Below are 21,882 nucleotides of genomic sequence, written 5' to 3' on the forward strand. Positions count from 1 at the left end.
ATGTAGCTTTTGACCAAGCACATCTCCACGGCAGCATTAACCCTTTCTGAGTCAAAATCTCTTTGACTATCCTTTGGAAAACGTGAACCCTCTTCCTAGAAAAAGGGACCTAAGCAAATACTCCATCTTGCATTCAATGTCAGGGTCCCAAGCAAAGAACTTCTATCCTACAGAGTTTAGGGAGACAAAGAGGGCTTTTAGAGGCTCCAAACTGAACATGACCTACTATTCCAAGCACTGACCTGAAATGTTTTCCTTAGCCATTTCCTGATCATTTTATTTTTCAAATATTTATATTGATCAAAGATTAAACAAGTCCTAAATGTCAAAAATGTTTCTTGGCACCAGGGTGCCTATAGAGTTTCCAATTTTTTTTTTTAGGCACTAGTCATCAAAGAGACTATTTTTTATTAGTAGACAGTATCAGTTGAGATTAGTAAATGTCCAGAGAATGCTTGTTTCTCTTTCTCTTGGTATCTAAATGAAACAAGATACTTAAAGCATAACAACATTATTGCTCCCTCCTGGTTTTTTGACATAAGAGACTTGAGCTGTTGACAAAAAATACAGAGGTGGGAAACCCAGAGTTTGGTGGTTTCTATAACCTCCAAATACGAAAAAAATGAAACAGGAGTGGGGAGGGAGGGAAGACAGAGATCAGATATTTATACTCAGAATAATTTGAAATTAACCTTTGCTGTGCATCCTGTAAAGTCACAGTTCTCAAAGTGTGCCCTCTGGACCACCAGCAGCAGCATCACCAGGAACTGGTTAAAAATGCGAAGTCTCAGCCCTCACCTCAGGCCTGTTGAGACAGAAACTTTAGAGATGACACCCAGCAGTCTGTTTTGAACAAGCCCTCACAGTGATTCTGACTCTTGCTAAAATCTGAGAGCCACTGGGGTGGACAGATCTTCTCTGACAGAAGTGACCCTGCCTGCTGGTCCTAAATCAAACCACTGATTCTGTAATGAACAGGGGATGTGAAGAGCATGATGGTGAGGAGACTAGTGTTCCCTGAGCAATGACTCCAAGTCAGGCACTGTATGTTTGTGGTCTCATTTCACCTCAAGCCCCAAGCATGTTTACTCTTATCTCCCTTTTAAAGATTCTTTTTAAAAGAGAGAGATTCTGAGAGATAATATCACTCCTCTAGCTTACAGACCTACTAAGGTAGGAAATTTGACAAGTATAAAAATTTATAAAGAAGAAGAAAGGAATACCCATAACTCCACTCAATTCAGTGTACTTCTGCATAGTATTTCCCCCTATGTAAGACCCGATTTAAAGGCTACTTTGTGGTCTCTAATGGAGTTCAGGCTCCAGGGAAGTTTCCTTTTTCTGAGATTTGAAAACCCAGGAAACAAAGCCTTAGCCCCCAGTTTTGTTCTGTTCCCCCTTTAAAAGCAGATGTCGGATCCTTTAATTCTCCCTCCATCCTTATGTATGATAATACCCAGAAATAAGAGCTTAGTGAATTAAACAAGTGAGCTACAATAAATGCTGAAAGCTGACCTAAAATGAAGTGGGAGCTAAGACCCTCCTCTAAGATGGAGCAGAAGTGACTTTAAGCCAGATGTAAAACAAGCTATTTATGCTCAGTTCCCTAGAAAAGGGATGGAGGCTTGTTCTAAGACGTGTGCATCTTGTGCCGGGGGTGGGGCTAGAGAGAACTGCTGTTTCTGGCACCCACTGCAAGTATCTGTCTGGGGAAGGACATCATGGTCTCTGTACCACGAGCCAGGCATTGTGCACCAGAGTCAGGGAATGGAAGTCATCAAAATTCTGGACGGAATTTATGATGTTTGGATGGTTCTCTGTTTAACCCCCTGTGGAGCCTGGTGTGTGTTTCATGCCAGACTCAGAGAAAATAGTAAAGATAAAAGACAGGAGGCTTAGGCTTATAGATGTTGTTTTCATAAAGTGTTTGTTTTCCTTGCTGTTAAAACCACTTGTCCTAAGTGAATCATTTTGAGTTGTGTTTGATTAAAGTACCTCCAAAAAAAAAAAAGCGGAATGTTTTTAGAATATATAGCTGTGGAAGCCAAACATAATGAGCTTCCTCTTTTGAGAAAGAAAGAAAGAAAGAAAGAGAGAGAGAGAGAGAGAGAGAGAGAGAGAGAGAGAGAGAAAGAAAGAAAGAAAGAAAGAAAGAAAGAAAGAAAGAAAGAAAGAAAGAAAGAAAGAAAGAAAGAAAGAAAGAAAAAAAGAAAGAAAGAAAAAGAAAGAAAGAGGGAAGGAAGGAAGGAAGGAAGGAAGGAAGGAAGGAAGGAAGGAAGGAAGGAAGGAAGGAAGGGAGGGAGGAAAAGGAAGAAAGAAAGGAGAAAGGAAAGCTTAGCTCTTTTGCCTGCCACTAATTCTATGAAACCTGGAAATAATTGTTATCCCCCAGACCCAGAAGTCCTTAGTTTTCTCCTAACATAAAATGAAAATGAAGATGACTTGCAAAGATTTTATATGGCAGAGTGGCACCTGGGTGGCTCAGTCTGTTAAGCATCTGACTCTTAATCTCAGCTCAGGTCTTGATCTCAGCTCAGGTCTTGATCTCAGGGTCATGAGTTCAAACCCTGTGTTGGGCTCCATGCTGGGTGTGGAGCCTACTTAAAAAAAGAAAAAGAAAAGATTTTCTATGACAGAGATTTGTCATATTTAGCCTGTGGTAATTGAAATTTACAATTAATAATTTTGTCAGAAGAATGTCTTTTAGTTTCAGGGGATCTTTATTATGTGTGCTAATGTGACAGTTTAGGCTAAAGGAAGGAAGTAGCTTCTAAAAAGAATACCACCATGATGGAAGTTAGGAGTAACACAACATACTCACTTATGAGAGAAAAGTTTCCAGATATTTTACTTTCCTATTTTCAAATAGGCAATGCATTCATGTAGTTCACAATTCAAATGTACAAAAGGACAGGGAGTGAAAGAATCTCTACATACCCCTGTTCAGCATGCCCCAGTTTTCTTCTCTAGGGTTTCTGTAGAGCCACCAGGGTCTTTTGTGTTCTGTCAGAGGGACATTATGCATACACAAGCAACACACATAATTCTTCGGCCCTATTTTCTAATGCCAATAGGAACACAGTATTCGACACACACCATTCTATGCCTTGTTTTTACGCTAAAAAATGTCTCTTAAATATGTTTTCATTTCAGTATATAAAGGACTTTTCCATATGTGATCCCTACCTTAAAATCACACCCCATAATGGAGGTTCCTTCTGTTTCTGCCTGTTTTGTCCCCTATTTTATGGTTTTTCAGTGCTTTTTTGGTTCTAAGCCTTCTTTCTATTCCTCTTATATTTCATCTGGCTTAAAGGACCATCAGATCGTTGTGCCACAGTGACCCTAAGGTTCTAAGGACTCTGGTGATGGCATGTCTGAAGAATGTTCCCGAGGTTGGAACTTGAATCTTTCTGCAGAGACAGATATAAACAGAAGGTAAGAAACAAGGAGTGGAGACAGGAGAAATGGACCCAAGATTAAAGACAAAGGTATTGTGAAAGAACTAACATTTGGGATACATATATCCCTAATATATTCATCATTGATCATGATTTGAATGATCGAACCAGTAAAAGCTATTTTCTTTTCCAGTAGTGTTCAGAGGTGGTTAATATGCTAAAGTAGTAGAGGAGGGACTATGCTGGATAGGCAGATGGAAGTGTGCACAGCAGGCTATGGAGATCCATATCATCTCTTCAGATGTTGAATATAAGTTGACATATTTCTGCGGCCAATTTGGAAAAAAATATCAAAAGGGTTAAAAATGTACATACCCTATGAAATTGTTCAGAAACCCCAATTAAGAAAACAAGGATAAACAAATTTATCACATTATTTAAAACAGCAAAAAAATAGAACCCATCTAAATATCAAACAGAAGGGATTAAGGAATAAATCATGGTGTATCTGTAAGCTAAAATACTATGAGCTATGACACATGTTTACAGGCATGAGAAAATGTTCTCCATAAATTTCTAAATTTAAAAGAAATTATAATAGCAAAAAGGCTCACTCTGTATATCTATTTTAATGTAACAGTAATGGCAAATGTTCATTGAGACTCACCATGTACCAGACATTTTAAATATGTTAATTTATTTAAACCTTACAACAACCCCATAAATTAGGAGCTATGAGTTTTCCCAATTTGCCTGTGAGAAAATTGAGATTGAGAGCAATTAAACAACTTGGATGAGATCACACAGTTGGCAGGTGGAAGGCTGGGACTTGGACCCAGGTAGTTTATCTATACCTACATGCTTAACCACAAGTGACAGTGCCTACCTATGTATCAAGAAACCTAGAAGACAAAACAGAATTAGGCATTTTTTTCCTATGGCAATCACAGGAGGGAACTGCATCTCTGCATGCAAAGAAGTCATCTTTTGAAAGCAGCTCAGAGGGGCACTGAGGGAGGTGGGTCCAAGGTCAGTTGTCTGCCTGTGTTGTAAGGCTTCAGTTCTGATAAGGCTGATATGGGAAACTGAAATCAAGAGTAAACAAATAACTTTAAGGAGAACTTCAAGGAGCCAAAATGAATCAACTCAGTACTTTAAAGATAATTTAATCACAAAATATGCCACGAAAATGTCTGGATTTAAAAAGAGAAACAACAATAACATACAAATATTTATACATCTAAGCTTGCAAAGTGATCAACTACTTACCATTTATTCACATAATAAATAATTTCTTTAGTCTGTAATGATTGCTTTAGGATGCTCTTTATTTTTTTAATTTAAAATCAATTAATTAACATATCGTGTATTATTAGTTTCAGAGGTAGAGTTCAGTGATTCATCAGTCTTATATAACACCCAGTGCTCATTACATCCCGTGCCCTCCTTAACGTGGGATGCTCTTTAAAAGTGAGCTCTCATCATGAACTTAAAATCAAATTAAATTAAAATATTAAAAATAAAAGAGTAAAATAAGGTTCTTCATTAAAAGATGAAACAGAATCCAAAAGTCTCAATACTCAGTGTGTATAATAAATAATTGTGTAAGGAGACATTGGTCATATTTTGTAACTTTTCCTCGGAAATGCTTTCAAAACCACTTTTATTATTAATTTATTATTCTACAATGTTTTTAGCAAAAAAAAATCATTTCACCTCCATCATTTACCATACTTGTCACCAAAGGACTATGTTTCTAAAAGTTCGAACCCACTGACGGATGATGATTTGCCACTACAGAGGCTATGTTAGAAATAGACTAAAGCTTTTCAAGACTCAAAGAGCAATTCCTATAACATATTTGGTAATGTCAACATTGTTAGAGTAAGTATATCTTCCTAAGATGGCTCCTGAGAAATTCTGACATTTTGTTTATAAACAAAATTAATCACATTATTTTTTTAATCACATATGTAACTTCAAGTTTAAAAAATCTATTGTATAAATTGAGTTATATCTATATACACATATCTAGAATTTATTTCAAGGCATGTGGGCACAGGACTCCTTAAAGTACACTAAACACTATTTTCCTCTTGACTGCATAATGGCCTGGGGCCTTGAGCAAACTAAAATAAACTACACTAATTTTTCAGTTGTATGTTAAAGCCTTAAATCCGCCACATAAATATTCCAAAACCAACTCAGAGCAGTAAGCTGATGGCTGGATGGAAAGCACAATCAGAGGGATTATTCTAAGGCTTTGAGGGAGCAGGGGAAAAGCGTTCCTTGACCTTCTGTACTGAAAGGCTCCTTTTCATCTGGTTTCAATTCTCTTGTTTATGCACCTTGCCATATTTATTATTGAATTCCTGATTTCTTCTTTGTGTTTCATGTTCCATGTTCCAATGATTTATGAGAAATTGCTGATCTAGATGTTATCTTTGGCACCCAGCGAATGCACAGAGCCCCCTAAGAATGCTAAGAGAATAAATGTGTTTTGAGCTGCACAAAGCCCAAGTTGAACAGATGATGTCCATCAATTCATGACAAATGCCAGCTGAAGATGTTTTAATAAGATGCAATTTTCTTCTTAAACACAGCAGTAGCAAGGATCACAGATATTTTTTCCATCTTTGGTGGATGATTGTTACTAGAAATGATAAGATTTTGTCCTAAAATAGTGATTTGAGGAGAAATCTGGCCAAAGATAGATTTTTTGTTGTTGTTTGCTAAAGATGAAGTAGCTGTGTTTTCTCTTTCAGGGATCTGTCCTGTTTGGTTTGACTCAGAAATGAAATATGCTAATGACATTTCAGTTAATTTTTAAATATCTCTGTAAAGATGATTTAGTTTCTAAGTGTGTAGAGAATGAAAGGTTTTTTTTTTTATTGATGGCCAGCTTTCTCTTGCTTAACTAAGTGAAGACTAATTAGCAAGTCTAATGTGCTCAGAGAAGATCATCTAATTAGATAAATTTTACAGGCTAATCAAAGTATTTGGAGAATTTTCCCTACACTTCTTCTCTCCACTAGAGGGGGTTAAACACATCCCCAGAAAACCTTGCTCTCAACCGAACTTCATCTTTCTAGGCGAGTCCTCCTGTATTACCAAAATATTATACCAAACATCCTAAAGTAGACATGTATACAGATGCCCCTGAAGGCTTAGTGTTTTTGACCTTGACTGTAGAATTTAATAATTTTTAAATTACTACAGAGTGAGATAGGTAGTAATGATAATTAGGATATCAAGTCCTGATTATTTAAAATTACATTCTTCATTTATTTCCATCTCATTTCTTTGAGTAAAATCAGAAAAGCAGCACAGACAACATGTAAAGGGGTTAAGACATGATAATACATGGTGCACTTGCAATAAGAGGTATATAATAGTAAAAGGAGAAAAGAAGTCCCCTTTTTCTATGATAATAAGGGAAAGAATGGATGCTTTTCTTTGTTGCTCCTTCCCACACATGTATCGGCTATGCTAGAACACCTCGAGCAATTAATATATTTCTAGTTTGGTAGTTAAGCAAATTAAGCAAAAAAGTGATTGGTTAAAGATGATTTTAATACATCAAATGTTCATTTTTGCAGTTCCAAATACCTAAATCCTAGGATATTTAAGGAACAATTGAAAAAAAAACTAAAGATTTCTCCTGTGAATTTCAAGAATTTTTAAAGGACATACATACTTCAATCTTGACTAAGGTCAAATCTGTGATTTCCAGAGTTGTTCTTTTTTTTTTTTTTTTCCCCAGAGTTGTTCTTTATGGAGCTCATCAACCTAATTTCCAAAACTCAAAGTTAAACATGGTAGGCCACAGAGGTTTTATTTCTAAGTGGTGAGATTCAGTATGATTTTCATTTTTTTCTTTATGCTTTCCTATATTGTATTGTTTTTAGAATGCTTATTACTTTTGTAATTGGGGAAAGGATATTGAAAAAAAAAATCCTGAGTTGCCAAATCCAACACACCCCAAGTGCAATTCACAAATGCATGGCACAATGATGAAGAAATTAGTTTTACTGAGACAGATTTTCTTAAGGATAACTACTTACCTACTCTACCTTCTGGGATTCAGAAACATAGCCATAAATGTAATCTTGTATCTATCTAGGGTAGGCACCTAAATGTCTTTTCTAAGAATTTTATAAAAAATTTAAGAACCAATCTCATACCAAGAAATGATTTGTGATAAAGTTAATAAACACTTAAATGAAGGCCAAAACAAAAACAATATTACATAAATAGTGTACAAATAAAACTCTATTATCCCCAAAGTGTTCTCGGTTCAGAAGAAACTGCAAATCAGAAGCAATTGGAGAAATTACTAGGGAAGCCTTTGTCCCATCTAGATTCTTGTATTCTCATAGCCTTGTTCCATGTCATCCACTGTTACCCCTCTGTGCCCCTTGTGGAACCAGATCACATGCTAGACTGAGTCCTCACTCAAACATTTCATTTCATTATATTATGTGTGAAGTCATAGTCTTTCTGTGTCCAATTGTTCAAGTCTCAGACTTTAAGAAACAATGTCTTCTTTACTTATTATACTGCTAATGGCTAGCTACTTCGTCTCTAATTGCTGTAGCACAGACCTTTGCAGACACAACTGTGTTCAAATGGCATAAATGTCCACTGTTGTTCCCTGTTAGAAAACACCTTCTTCTTTCTCAGACAATGGGTGCAGAAGGGTTTTTAGACCCCTGGACCGGCCAGGCAGTGCCCTAAGTGTTTTCCTTTATCATGAAGCTATAGGCAGTCACTCATCCTGACAGGCTGACTCTGTCTTCTCCCCACACCAGTTTGGACTCAGGCCCCTGCCCTGTCTTACACAAGAAACACAGTCATTCCCAGCATTTGGAGATTTTTTTTTTTAATACACTTTACTGCAGATCTCAAAGGAGAAACATTTGAATTACATTACACATTTTCAGCAAACTGCTGCAAACATCCAAATCAGAGCTAACTCTCCCTGGCCCCTCCTGGGGTTTTCACACTTCATCCCTCAGAGAGCCCCTGGCCCCACTAGCGCCTTTCCTTCCTCCAGTCTCACCTGCAACCTGACCTGCCTACTCGTATACCAGTCGCCAGCAAATTAAAAGCCTTCTTTATAAAGTGAAGGGGAATTATGAATAACGATTTTATTTTCTCCTGTTACATTCACACTAAGTGGGCACAACAAGTCCTTGTAATGGGTTTCCCCACTGCAGTTTACACTGAGGGAGGCCCCAGGGACAAAGCCAGGTTTTCTCCAGAGCTTCATTCTAAACTACTATATAATGTCTATTTCCTGTACAATCAAAAGATGTCTGTATAACCCTCGCATAAATGAGTGTGAAATACCCAAATCAAAATCCAGACAGCTACAGATCAGGGATGGCCTTTATAATGCAAGACAGGGAAAAAAAACCCACAGAATTATGTTTTTGCTTTAATAATGAAGGAAATGATCTCAAGTTCAAATCCAACTTTGAAGTTTTCTCCCTACCTGAGTCACATAAAAAGAAAAAAATCATTTTCAGGCATCAAGCATTTATGCAGAGAACAATAAGCCACACATTCTTTTTTTTTTCCACAAACAGGTGAAACAATTATTTCACAGTTGTCTTTAAAACCACAAGGACACTATGTTCTTCAAATAAAAACATTAGTACAGATAACTATACTTTCTAGAAAATGATTATATAAACCCTCTCAAAGAAAAATGCACACCATTATATGGTTTCAGACAAGTTGGTTGGGAAAGACACATCTGGACTGATTCCTAAAACATACCTTAAGACCACCCTGCAGCTTTTGGTTCAAAGTATAGATTATTGTCATCAGTACATGCTCCGTGTTCTTACATATTTGATAATGCACATATAGACTGGTTGGTTTGTGACTTAATGTTCCATTGGTTCATCAAGCTTTTCTGCAGGCTCATCAGCAGGTTGAGCAGGCTGTGCCTTTCTCTATGATCTTTCTTCAAGACCTTCCAGGAACGGAGATACATCATCATCATCATAAATCGTAATCTCCAAGTCTTTATCAACAATTTCAATGGAAACATTCTTTGTTTCCTGAACAGAACCTTTGTTAGGAAGGATGCTGTAGGAAGTGTCTCTCATAAGGCACGCAGATCACGTTTAGCCAGTTCATTCAAATTGCACTCCATAAACCCAGACACATGTCTCTCCAAGTAAGTACAAGCTGATTGAGAACGGTCCCGATGGACATGGCTCTAAGTCAAAATAGTTGGCAGATGGACAGGTTTGGAAAATGTGAGGGCCCATATCATAACCAGCAATAAGTAGGCCAACACCATACGGTCTCTGGCCATATCATTGCGTTGGTATCTGGGTCTTGCTTCCAATTAGAGATACAAGATGAGACACAGGAAGAGGTCTATCAAATACAAATCTGCAATCCAAACACTCCTGGCGCATAACATTTCATAACAGTCTAGCGTCAGCAGTAAGTCCTGTAATTGAGATACCAATATGGTTGTCAACATGGAGAATTTTTTTCTGATGAGCTGCAAGCTCTGACTGTGCTCTCTTCAATGCAACCAGCACTGCACGGGGTTTTGATTTCAGACCAACTGTGGCTGAACCTTGTCTGACAGCTTCTGTTGCATACTCAATTTGATGAATCCTGCCCTGAGGGCTCCAGACAGTGACCTAATTGTCAACAGGGTTCCAGTGCGGTCTAGCTGTGGCTTCCTGCAGAAGTGTGGATTCAGGAATGCTAAGCCTCCAGCGTTTAGGAAGATGCATGCAGTATATACAGATATGTAAAAGAAAAAGGGAACACTAGGTAATTCATTGAGCAAAAACCTATTTTCAAAGTTAGTAGAAGAAATTGATGTGATAAAAAAGACCTAGCAGGAAACGACCTAGTAAATACATCATAAACACTGACACTGCTCTGGAGCATAATTCTTGTGTGTGTGTGTGTGTGTGTGTGTGTGTGTGTGTGTGTGTGTGTGTGTGTGTAATCTTTGTATCTATACAAGATTAAGGTTACTTGTTTAGTAATAATAATAAAGTTTGGTAAATGGTTATAATGGAAGAATTTTGAAGGGAACTGAGATTATTTAAGCTGGAAATAGAAATCTGAGAAGAAAATCAATAGGTATTCTATTAAATATCTACAGAAAGCAGACAAATTTAAGACAAATTAGAAAGCATTTCCTAAGTAGCAAAAATTACAGCATCCTGGAACATAATGTCAAGGAAGTTAGGCAGCCTCCTTCCATAGGATTTGGTTTTTTTTTAAGATTTTTATTTATTTCTTGAGAGAGAGAATGGTAGAGAGAGAGCATGAGAGGGAAGGAGGTCAGAAGGACAGGCAGACTCCCTGCTGAGCAGGGAGCCAGATGCGAGACTTGATCCTGGGACTCCAGGATCATGACCTGAGCTGAAGGCAGTCGCTTAACCAACTGAACCACCCAGGCACCCCATAGGATTTGTTTTGTTTGAAGGAAAGGAAAGATGACCACCTCTCTTTCAGAGGCTAAGGTGATTTTTTTTGTCCGGAGAGGAGCACCTGATTTCTCCACTGTCTCTGCAGTTTGAATTATAGGTACACTGTCCTCTACGTTATTTTTCTGACTTTCTTAAAGACAGCAGAAGACCAAGACGTAATTTTCAAAAGGAAATTAGAAGGTTTACTTCTAGTTATATTACCTATAATGAACTAATTTTAGATTTTTAAAATTTCTCATAGTACCTTCAAAAATAACCTTTTGCATAATTATTTTTCTTATTCAAAAAAAAATTTACCATAGAGTCATAATCTCTTCTCTAAAAGCCTTGGAGATAACTGTATTTTGGAATTCAGTAGTTTTCTAAATTTGAAAAGATAACATGGCACGAATACCATATATTATGTGATACCTCCAATGGAGCCAGGGCAGTACCCATAATCAAACATGTTACTGTTTCTGCAGTGATTAATACAAACATTCACACTAAGTGAGGAAAAGACCATAAATAGCCTCACATCAGTATAGGCTATATTTTCCCATCAAATAAGTTATAAAATTCTGGTTTTCAGAATGGGTTATACGACAAAATACAGAATGCCCAATTAAATTTGAATTTCAGATAAACAACACATAACTTTTTGTATATGTCCCAAATAGTGCATTGAACATACTTACACTAGAAATGTTATTCAGTGTTTTATACTGAATTCAAACTTAGCTGAATTTCTTGGTTTTTTTATTTGCAAAATCTGGGTTTTGGATTTCAGAATCACAAACAACTGATTGTGGACCTGTATGTAGAAATATGCTAATTGAAATACTATTAACAGCCATCATTCTAGGAGAAAAATTTAGTTTGGGCTTTTTTGAAGGGGGTCACAAAAAGCAAAGTTTTTAAAATATGCTTTATATCAATAGCATGTAAAAAACATAAGACCTGTGCAAAAGATATTTCAAAAGTTAGAAATAACATGGCCACTTCAAAAACAATTTTAATTTGCATCTCTTTCTTGCTCCACCTTAAAATTCTTCATCTATAAAACATTCCTTTTATAAAATTCATGAAATTCTCCTGTAACAAAGATATAGCTCCATCTAATGGAAAAAATATCCAATTACAGCCCTTCATGAAGCTAGGAATATTCCATGAGTGTTAGTAACACTATAAAGCATGTGTAGACTATACACAGTCATACACACGCACACACACACACACACACACACACACAGTGGATTCTTCTCTGTGCCTCTTTCTCTCTTCTTTTTTTTTTTTTTGAAGCCAGAAAGGAACCAAAAGTAACGTAGTCATAGCTTTTGCAAGATCTGCTCTTTTCCTTAGATTTGGACTCTGAAATATAAAAACATAAGTGTATTTATGTTTCATAGTCTATTTCATCATATATATACATGTATACACATATACATATATACACATATAAATATATATATTGCACTTAATTGTGTAAGCCTTCTAGGCCAAGGGCTTGAGGGGCCTATAAAGCCTTATGAATTTGAAGGGGGAGAATATGCCACCCCAAAATATGCCACTTTGGCATATAGATTATCCTGAATTAAAATTACTTGGGAAATAGTGCAAGGATAATGAGAACCTCCTCTGTCCCCCTGAAAGTAGGAAATAAATTCCCCATGTGAAAATCACCTTCACTGTACCAGGAGGGTAGGAGGGATCCTTATCACCAGAGACAGAATTTAGGGCTGAGAAGGCTGCATAAACAAATCTTGTTACTTCTTTATTAATTTGCTACCCCAAGCCCAAACCCCTTTGCTTTGTCAATTCTTCACAAATTCATTGTTTCCTTGCCTAAGAGGCATAAAAGCTTCCTGCTTTGGTCCCTTCTTAACTTTCATATTTTTATGAAAAATGGGGCTCCAGTGAATGCAAAATTAAATTTGTTTTTCTTCTGTTAACCTGTCCTATGTCAATTTAAGTATTGGATTAGCTAAAGAACCTAGAAGGGAAGAAAGAAAATTTTTTCCTCCCCTAAAGATTGCATGCAAAATATTGTGTAACTTGAATGTGTGCATTTTTCTGGAGAGAGATTTAGATCCTTACTAAAGGAGCCCATGAGCCACTATAGGTTACAAAGCTTTCCCTGTACTGCCACTTACTTCTCCCCAAGGACTAGTCACCTTTGCTCCAGTGTTTTTCCCAGATGACCACAAACTAACCCTATTCGAGAAGTACCTTCTCACCTGCTGGCTGGGCTCAGCACTTAAATACTGAGCCTGAACCAAACACAGGCTTCACCGTCTACAAGAAAGAGCCTGCCCCATGAGGTTTACATGCATTCTTCTTTTCTTCTCTTTTTTTTTAAGATTTTGTTTTTTTTAAGTAATTTCCACACCCAATGTGGGGCTCAAACTCACATGCATTTTTAAAACAAACAGCATGATCTAGCAGAGGCGGAACCAGGGACTAAAGGTAGGGCAGAGATAAAGGGCGTCAAAGTAAAAAAGCCACCCTTTCAAAATTTTCAGTTTATCTCATTAGCTTTCTTGTTAAATAAGGATAATTCAGCTTTCTTACTGATTTTATTTTTCTGAAATTTATACTTACTTATTACACCATTAAGAAGAGAAAACCTTTTATTCGGGAAGTACTTCAGTTGACATTTCTCAACATTAATTTTATATATAAATAAGCCACGTCTTCCTTGTTTAAGGTATTTGAGTAAGAACTGTTCTAATCAAAGGTCAATCTATTTTGGAAATATCTCCCTCTTGAGGGCATTATTATTTATGCATCAGTAAATTGTAAACTTAAGCACTCTGCTAGATACCAGTGGGTGGAAACGGAGGTTAAATAGTGCAAACATCTTGGAGAACAATTTGGCCACTTCTATTAACATTTCAAAACCCATAAGTACTAAGATCTGTAGGCAAGGAGAGTCGTACAAGCAGAATGTGAAGTCACAAAACCTGCAAGCCACCTAATGCCCAGCACTGGGTGACTCGTCAAATAAAGTGTGCTAACGCTCACAAGGAAGTAACATGTAACTACTAAAAGCTAGAAAATCTATGCAGACTGACATGGATTTCTCTATCCCAGACATGCTTGCACATATATTTATACAAATATAAAATTGCCTCCAGATGAATACTGGTAACAGTTGTTGCCTCAGAGAAAAGAAACCGGTCAGCAGGGGTCAGGAAGAAGACATAGTTTTCACTGTATACCCTTTTATGAACTAAATTTTTAACCATCATTTGTATTATTTGTAAATAAAAAAATCCAACAAATTAAATGTTTCGTAATATTTTTTGAAGTAGAACTTACACACAAAAAGTGAACAAGTCATATGTGTAAAGGACAACAAATATTTACAAAGTTAAGACATCCAGGTAACAAAAACTCATATGGAGGAACAAAGCACTACCAGTTTTTATTTAAAAGAAAATCCCAGACATTTTATCATTTTAGCTGTAAATATTTCAGTATGTATCTTTTGTGAAAGAATTGCAATCTAAAATGGAACCAGAGGAAATGATCTCACACATGCACACTCAGGAAAACAACACTTAACTGAGAGATTGATTTCCTATAAATGCCTGATTTACAGAAGACTGACACTTATCTCCTGACCAATGAACAACCACCAAGAAACTCGCACCCTCCTCAAGCCAATAAACTTACTGTATGGACTCTGGCTAGACTCCCACTCTTTGCACTCCGTGCCCATAAATACAGTCCACCCCAAACAGACTCACCTGTACCTTCTAGAGCATACATTTTTCAATTTGCAGTTCCTCTGCTATCCCCCAATAAACTCTATTACTAGTAATTTAAGCTTGCCTCAGTTTACCTTTTTATTTTGGTTGAGTCTTAACAGATATTATGGTTATAAAACATAACCATAATACCACTATCAAACCCAATAAAGTAACAATAATTAAATTTTTAAATGCTTAATGCTTACATTTTTTAATACCCAGTTCATGTTCAATTTTCTTTGCTGTCTCAAAAATATCCATTTACATTTGATTTGTTTGAATCATAATCCAAACAGGTCGACACATTATATTTGGTTGATTTTTTTCTTAAGTCTCTTTATTCTGAAACAGCCTCATCCCCTTTGGTTAATGTTACTTCTTTGTTGTGGAAGAAACTGGTCATTTATCTTGTAGAATTTCTCACATTCTAGATATGGCTAATTGAATCCTGTTGTGATTTAACATGTTCTTTATCCACTGCATTTCTGGGAAGCCAGTAGATAGACCTAGAGAATATGCTTCTCGAGTTGGTAAGTAAAAATGTTCTTTCATGCAGTATGTTGAGGAAATGCTGTACATTTTTGTAAACCAATTCATGGAGGCTCACAAATAAAACCTGAAAAGTCCCCAAGTGAGGAAATGTTGTTTAATTTTGCTTAACTGAGCATTCCTCCGTGCATTTTCTTGTTGTTGTACTACCTATTACATTCACTTGGAACTAGAGTCCTGTTTTACACAGTCCAATAAACTCTGGGAGGAGATCTGAATGGTCTTTTCTGAGTTCTGCGATGTTGTGTGGTGCAAGACGCACTGCAGATGCTCATGAGAGTTTGTTGGTAGATTAATCCAACAGACGTTTATTGTGTGTTTTCTATTTACAGAGTACTGTACTTTAAACTACTGTTTCTGTTCTCAAGAAAGATTAAATTGATGAATCAGCTTGTGTTCAGGAAGCAAATGCACATGCTCCTTTAAAGCATAAAGCAGTAAAAATCTCAGCTGTGCATGTTGTAGAATTATGGGGTGGAGCGGCTTGGTGGGGTTCATCGGGTAAACTCCAATGGCAAGATCAGCTCTGGAGTTCAGCAACAAGAATCGGCAGCAGATCTGAGCTGAAAAAGACCCCAGAAATCATCTGGTGTAGGCTCTTCGTGACATGAAGTCCAGGAATAGCAAAGGACTTTTGTGGTTGATGAGGGCTATAGTTTCAGATTAAAACCAGATGTTCCTGCTGCTAAACTTAGTGAAACCCTGGGTAGGTCCCATTCAAGATAATTTCTTTGTAGGTAAACTGCTTTGTTTTGTTTTCCTTCTGGAGGCTTTTAGGATTTTCTCTTTATCCTCTGGAGTTCTGAAATTTCTTCAAGATGTGTCTAAGTATGAGCTTTTCCACATGAACATCCTGCCTGGCTTACAGTTGGCCCTTGCAGTGTGGGGATTCAAGTTTCCTTTAGGCTGAGGAAAACTTTCTTCTGGCCCTTGTATTTCCATTTCTGGGTCAGTTGTTTCAATTTGTACATCTCATTTGTTTTTCTGTGATGTTGTTTGTTTTATTCATTTTGGGAGATCCTTGGTTGATACTTCCACATTTATGAATAAAAAGTCATGTTAATTAGTTGACTTGGGATCCATTTGCAGTTTTAGGAGTGTACCCAGAAATGCACACAGAGATCAATTTGACCTTGAAGTATTCACAGTCTAGTGAGGAAGGAAAACAAGTAAACCAAAAATTCTGTCTAGTGTTAGCACAGCTGTGTTGCAGCTTGAACAAAGAGAAAAAGGTGGTGGGATTAATTTGTGTTCCAGGAGGTTCCAAGTGTGCCCCTCACCCAACTTCAGTAGCTGCCTTTGGCTCCTCCAGGGTTGGGCTGGAAATGCATGGGGAGCCACAGAAAACAGGAAGGAGCAGAAAATTTCTGACTTAAGAGCTATGGTTTGGTGGTGTGGCTTTCTGGACAAGAAGTTTAAGACTTTTTCTTTCTCTTGAAGGATACATTTCTGAATTTCTCAAAAATTTATCACTGCGAATACTTAGCTGCAACAGTTGTGACTTGGGCAATGCATTTTCCTAGACTTTTCACTTACTACCTGTAGCTCCTGAGTATTTGGTGGCCCACTCTACATAGATTCCTTCCATTTGAGGACCCGTCTTTCTTCCAGGTAGTTCTATTAGGTGGATGAAAACTTAACCCAGGTCTTCCCTGGTCTTCCCTATGGACCACATCTGTTCTAGAAGAAACACTCGTTCATCCCTGCATTTGTGGAAATACACCTCTCATTACTCTGCCATTGTAGGGTAACTGCTCTGGTCACTGCCTTTGGCCTTAATTTCTCAAGGGTGAGTCAAACATCCAGGAGTCTTCAACTTCTCGTATGTCCTGCATGTAGGTAGTGAACTAAGGCTTACAAAACTGGAACTGGAGCAGCTCTTCCGTAAGCTCTGCAGAGACTGTAAACACCTCACTTTGGAAAGTGGGCATATTTGGCACCTTTAGTTTTGTTCTCAGTTTTTGGGGCCTCAGCTGAAAAGGGAGAGAAAAAGTCCCATTGTAAAAGCTTGTTTCATGCCTAAAAGTATAGGGGTGATGAAATAGGGAATCTTCCCTGCTTTTCCTTCCAAGCAGTGGGCCAGCTCCCATGATTGATTTTATTACAACAAACAGGTTTGCCAGACAACCTCTATCAAGCCAATTTGTGGGTCTCAGACAGGGGGAAAAAAAACAACAAAACTTGGTTCTTCCAAGAAGCTGAATGGAGCCAGCTGAACGTGCATCACTGTGAGAAAGGATTACCTGGCAGACAGAAGTTTAGAAATATGTTTACACTGAGCCATTTACAGAGCATGAGCATTGAACTCAGACAGGCCTGGGTTGAGGTGTTAATTTGGAACTTGTGTGACCATGGGTGGTTAGCACTCTCAGCTCTTGCTTTTCTGATTTGTTTGAAAGGGAAGTAATAGCTAACTTGCAGGATGGCTAGAGAGATTAAATGAGATGTAGGATATATAGATCCTAAAAGAGAAGGCCCCCAATAAGTAGTAGCCACTGGCACCACCCCTCCATAGCCTAGAATCCCCTTGTTCTTCTTTGTTCCATTAATTCCTGTCCTTCCTTAAATACAGCTCAGGGTCAGCCACATCCTCCAGAAGGCTTTTCTGGATTCCCTTTCCCACTGCTCATGGTATAGGTGTTTCCAAAGCACCTTGCTATGTCTCTATCATGGCACTAACCACAGTTACCTGAGGTTGTTTGTTCCTATGTTTGCTTCCTCCATTAGAACTGCAGGCTCCTTGAGTACAGAGAACATATCTTAAGTCACCCTTAAGCTCTCAGGACAGGGCCTGGCAGAAGAGAAATCAATGACCCCACAATTGTGACATGCCTGGGATCTGTATAATTCACCATCCTGCCTCAGAGAGATACGGAGAGAGCATTTGTATGTTAATAGATCCTGGGATGCCTGGGTGGCTCAGTCGGCGAAGCATCTGCCTTCAGCTCAGGTCATGATCCCAGGGTCCTGGCATTGAGTCCCGCATGGGGCTCCTTGCTCAGTGGGGAGCCTGCTTCTCCCTCTGCTTGTCATTCCCCTTGCTTGTGTGCTTGCTCTCTCTCTCCCTGACAAATAAATAAATGCAATCTTAAAAAAAAATAGATCTCTCCCTTGGGGGAAAACATATCCAATCAATCATAACTGAGCTAGTAGATCCCTGATTCCCAGTCCATTTTTTTTGAATCATAGAAACCTAGGGCAGGGAAAAACTTCAGAGAGCACCACATCAAGTTGGGGAGGGGGCATATGCTGCTCTCAAGGAGCATGCATGTCTTAAAAGAACTTATTTAACACTGTAAGTTTATATTTGGGAAATTTAAAGAACATTATTTTGCTGTGTTTTGGAATAGAAATCCCAAAAAACCTTGGTTGGTGTGCATATTTATGCATCAGTCATATCATGGGGAGGGCAATCAGAACCAGCAGGGCAACAAAAAGTATCCATTTATCAAAAGGAGGCAGGGTTACTAAACTCTGATAAACAATGGCCTATAGCAACCACTTCTTTACATATAGATGAGGAAGCTGAGGTTGCAAAGAGCTCTGTCCAAGGTTATAGGGCCAGGAGGAAGCACAGGCAGGGTCTTGACCTTGGGTCCTCCACTGCCCTGTGCCTGACCATGGCCTTGAGCAGCAAAGAAGTAGCTCAGCCCCTGGATGGGAGAAGTACTGGGTGAGGACTGAGAGATGGATGGCATGGTGTGACCTTGGGCAAGCCAGTTCATCTGAGACTCATTTCCTCATAAGCAAAGTGGGGAAGATAATATCCTGCCACCCAGGGCTGCTGACAGATCAGAAAAGAAGTCTTTATAAATGGTAACGTATCATTTAAGAGTAGCCCTTCTGGCATTTAAATCATCCAGCTTGTAAAAGAGTGGGCACACTAAAGCTGTAAATGTAGACACTGCAACCACCTCAGCATAACCACAAACAAGGATTTCCAGACGAATAGGAAAATCAATGCTAATTCGAGCTTCCTCAGTACTTTTTAATCAGGGTTAACAGTGTAAGTGGGTAGCTACATGGGAAAAAGAAATGTAAATTGGATTTACTTGTCAAACTGTAAACCAGGGTAAATTCAAAATAGAAGATAGACTTAAACTTTAAAAGTGAAACCATATGAGCACTGGAAGAAAATGAATGAAGTCTTTAACCATGGCTCAAAATCCTGAAGTAATGAGGAAAAGATTAATAGGTTTAATTACATAAAAATAAAAATAATGCTTCTAAAGCAACAAGACAAAATAAACACCATCAATATGGGGAAAAGACAGGTGACAAAAGAAAATGTGCAACAAGCATCACAGACAAGGGTTTAAGAGCCTTACTATAGAGGGAGCTTCTAAAAATAAAGAATAAAAAGACCAAGAATCCCATGTATGTTCTACAGATATCAGCAGGCAGCCCACAGGAAAAGAAATGCAAATGGTCCTTAGTATATGAAGTGGCACTCCTTCTTACTCCTAAGAGAAATGAAAATTTAAGCTATCCTGAAAACTACATCTCATCTATCAGATAGACAAAAAAACTTAAAATGGACACTATAATCTGTTGGTAAGTCCACAGGAAAAGGGACACTTTCATACATTGCTGGTAGGAAGGATGGGGGGGAGGCTTTGGCAATATGTATTACACATTCATTTATCTTTTGATCTAGGAATCTCACTTCTACAAATACACTCCAAAGATTTAATGGCAAAAATAAGAAAAGGCATGTGCAGGAGGCTTTTCACTGCAGCATTAATTATAGCAAGATGTTGGAAACAACTCAAATGCCCATCAGTAGGGAACTGATTGAGTAAACTATGCTATATCCACACAGAAGTGACTGACTCCAGGATATTATTAAGTGAAAAAAGGTAATGTACAGTAAGTTATCATTTAAATAATGGTATATACCTTTTAAAAAAGTGGATGGATAAACCATAAATTTCTTCTTAAATGGTTATGTGTAGGGGGAGGAAGGACCTGGAATGAAGGGGACTAATACAGGAGCTAGACTTCTGTGAACATACTTTGTTTTGGACTTTGGAACCTTGTAAATATATTACAGAATTATAAAATACAAGAAGATTTTAAGTAAACTTTTAAAAATCCAAAGTAAAATGAAACAAATAAACCTATATATCAAGTTTGTGCCAAAACCAGAGAGAGATGAATCATTTCTAGTGGCTTTCAAACATAGGACTTTGTTCATTCCTAGTGGGATATACCATAAGGACAAAAAGAACTGCAAAACAATCTTAATTGTAAAGTAATTATATTACAGGAAGTAATATTGGTATTGCTTTTGGGGGACTATTGTGTGCCTATTGTGAGGTAAAGCAAGTAAGTACTTGTGTTAGTGCCACTGAAATTTTCAGCATGGAGAAAGGAAATAGGATGATACAGTAGATGAGGTAAAAACTCTGTCGTGCTAAATTTGAATTGGAAGTATCAATATAAATTTCTTACGTATTTTGAAAAACAAACATGTATTTATTTCCTTGCTCTGTCCATTGAAAAGGCCAAGAAACAATGACCAACACAATTGCAATGAACATGTCTAGCACCTAGAACATGATCCAGAGCTCCCTGGAGAAATGGATGATTCCAGATCTGGGGAAGGAAATTTGAAAGAGCTAGAACATCTTATCATACCAGAGACCAAGGAAGCAATAAAACGCTAATGAGGTTATGTCACAGGACTCAGGAGCCAAGTTGAAGAGGCTCCCATTGGTCAAATACAGGACCATTTGAGTATCAATAAAAGTAATTATAATGGGTAAAACATATCAAATATTTTAACTTGAAAAATTAGTACGTAACAGAAAAGAAGTAAGTACTTATCCTATCTTCCTTATAGGAAGGAACTGTACCTTGGGGTTGATAAGGGAAAGTACCTCTTTTAGGTGCATTCCAGCCAATAAATGAAAAAAGAATGATAGAATTAAGAGTTTCCCCATTTGACAACTCCTAGGGAAATGATGAATCTAGGCAGTGGTTATCAGCGGAGCAAACATGACAAAAGAGGAAAGCAAACATTATATTACTCTTAACAGATGTACACAATGACAGCTATAAGTATTCTAGCCAAAAAAAAAAAATCAAACTTGAATTTAATATTTGATCAAGCTTCTAAATCTAACTAGCAATTCACAGGAAACACAGCAGACAGAGGAATATGTTAAATGACACCACTGGGATTGGGGGTATGTGTGTCATGGAAATTCAGATTGCAGAAAATTCTACAGAACAAATGACTTAGTTTGATCAACAAAGAAATTGGGGAGTAGGGGGTAGGGAGAGAGAGACAGAGACAGAGAGAATCAGAATCTCTAGGTTAAAGACAGCTTTAGAGACATCATTTCATTGCAACACTTGGATCTTATTACAACCTTGATTTGCACAGTTTAAAAGTTATGAGGTACATGGGGAAATTTAGCATTGACTGAACATTGAATAACATAAGAAAATATTGTTCATTTGGTATAGGTGTGATAATGGTAGAATAGTTATGCTTTAAGAATCCTTATTTTTTAAACACTAAAATTTAGAGAAACAGAAGTTTATGGATGAAATGAACAACAAATGAACAAAGTGAAAAAGCAACATAGTGAAAGGGAGACAATATATGCAAATCATATACCTAGTGAGAGCTTAATATCCAAAATATATAATGAACTCATACAACTCAATAGCAAAAAAAAAAAAAATCCAATTAAAAAATGGGCAGAAGAT

General features: G+C 37.5%; 1 pseudogene; it reads right to left on the bottom strand.

Annotated features, from left to right (window-relative positions):
- Nucleotides 1-9,295: 9,295 nt before the first annotated feature.
- Nucleotides 9,296-10,168, bottom strand: LOC113915951 (annotated as a pseudogene).
- Between the last annotated feature and the right edge of the window lie 11,714 nt (nucleotides 10,169-21,882).

This window comes from Zalophus californianus, chromosome 1 (genome assembly GCF_009762305.2).
Source record: "Zalophus californianus isolate mZalCal1 chromosome 1, mZalCal1.pri.v2, whole genome shotgun sequence".
Taxonomy (NCBI): Eukaryota; Metazoa; Chordata; class Mammalia; order Carnivora; family Otariidae; genus Zalophus; species Zalophus californianus.